Source organism: Octopus bimaculoides, chromosome 29 (assembly GCF_001194135.2).
Source record: "Octopus bimaculoides isolate UCB-OBI-ISO-001 chromosome 29, ASM119413v2, whole genome shotgun sequence".
In the NCBI taxonomy this organism is placed as follows: domain Eukaryota; kingdom Metazoa; phylum Mollusca; class Cephalopoda; order Octopoda; family Octopodidae; genus Octopus; species Octopus bimaculoides.
The window spans coordinates 389,650-391,450 of NC_069009.1; the positions used below are offsets into that span (position 1 = coordinate 389,650).

Here is a 1,801-nt window from a genome sequence, read left to right on the forward strand (position 1 = left end):
ATACAGAGAGAGAGAGAAAGAATAGCTTTACATTAAGGTGTAGTGAAATATAAAATTTCCTATGTGTCAGAATTACATCGTTTTTCTATATCCTTGTTATCCGCTCAGACCAATGAAAATCTCTCTGTCTCTCTCTCTCTCTCTCGCGTGCGTGCGTGCGTGCGTGGGTGTGTGTGTGTGTGTGTGTGTGTGTGTGTGACATAAAATTGCATAATAGAATCCGAGTTCATTTTTATCAGAAACTATGGAAGCACAATCTTATGACTTGATGAACTGATTGGCGAAAACTTTTTGATTACAGAGCTTAAGACATATTTCCCCTGGATTACGAAGACCTTATAAATCCCTCTTTTTTTGATACATCTTGGGTATGTGTCTTTTACTATTTCCTCAGACTCACTGGTAGATGGAAACTGAAAGGAAGCCCAGTGTATGTGTGTCTGCGTGTTTGTGTTTGTGTGCTATCCCCGTTTGACAACAGGTGTTGGTGTGTTTACGTCCTGGTTTTGCCAGAAAGGCCGATAGAATAAGTATAAGGCTTAAAAATAATAAGTCCCGGAATCGATTCGTTCGACTAAAACGCTTCAAGGCGGTGCCCCAGCATGGTCGCAGTCAAATGACCGAAACAAGTAAAAGATAAATGATGCCTAAGACATTTACGACAGACAGACAGACTCGGCAATTGTAATTATATTCATAACATCTTTGATATTACAGTTTCTGCTAATGATGTTAGAAGGAAAAGTTTTTAAATTTTTTTAATTATTTTATTATTATAAAGACAAAAACAAAATGATAATGAAAGCATATAAAAACGAAGCAGGTTGTTATAAAACAGTGTTATATCTTCTTTGCTGAGCCGATACATATTCATTTGAAGCATAAAATTTATTCGATCGACTTTTGTTATGTTGGACTGCTATATCACGGTGACATAAGCACACCTGTTGTCAAACATCGAGACAAAGACACGCACACACACACACGTAATAGCAGGCTGGTAATTGATATGAGGAAGGGAGGAGGTGTTGTACTTTGCTTTTGATATGATTATTTGATAAATGCAGAGTAGGAGACACGTTAACACAACAATCCTCTCTTTCTCTTACCTGTTACCATCACACAATCACCATTCAACAATTTTCTTTTTCCTGTTTAATAACCTACTTTTGTATTTTCAAATAAAGTCACTCAAGATAATATTTCATTCGACCTAGAAATCTGTCGTGTTATGATCTATGGACCAACAAGTTAGAGTATTAGTGTACCCGAGCAAAAGATAGTAAGAGGTAAGAAAATTCAGCGTATTTCTACCTGTGTGCCCCACCCCGACTTGTCTGGATTTTCTGAAACTCCTTTTCTCACCCACAGAGAAATTCTTCCTCAACAAATTCCGATATAATCGGAATGTGTACCATCTGAAGCGTGTTTATAGAAATTTTCATTAGAAATACCCATTTTTCTAGAAGTTATGAGGAAAACAGGAATCCGAAGAAATTTTGGGGAGAGAAAAAAAAAAAAAAAAAAAGTAAGAGGGTGCTTAGACCCGATCCCCACTCTTATGTATCGTCCGCTCTTTTAAACTCTTTTCTTTTTGGTTTTCCTGCTGAAATACGATAACAATTTGTGAATTTATGATTGGACAGGATCCTGTTTATATTCAACCATTAAAAATTCCAGGTGAGAAACTCCCCAGACCAATTTCAGATTGAAGCAACCACTCTGTATTCACACCTGAAAATAGGTAAGTCGATGTTGTTTGTAAATAACAGAATTATTTAAAACCTCCGCCCATTCTATA

The 1,801-nt window shown here is 36.6% G+C and overlaps 1 protein-coding gene across 1 annotated transcript in view; it reads left to right on the top strand.

The window, feature by feature from the left end:
* The window catches only part of LOC106876535 (zinc finger protein 271), a 172,309-nt gene that overhangs the window by 101,279 nt on the left and 69,229 nt on the right, over window positions 1-1,801 (top strand). The gene's annotated exons all lie outside the window — the stretch shown is intronic.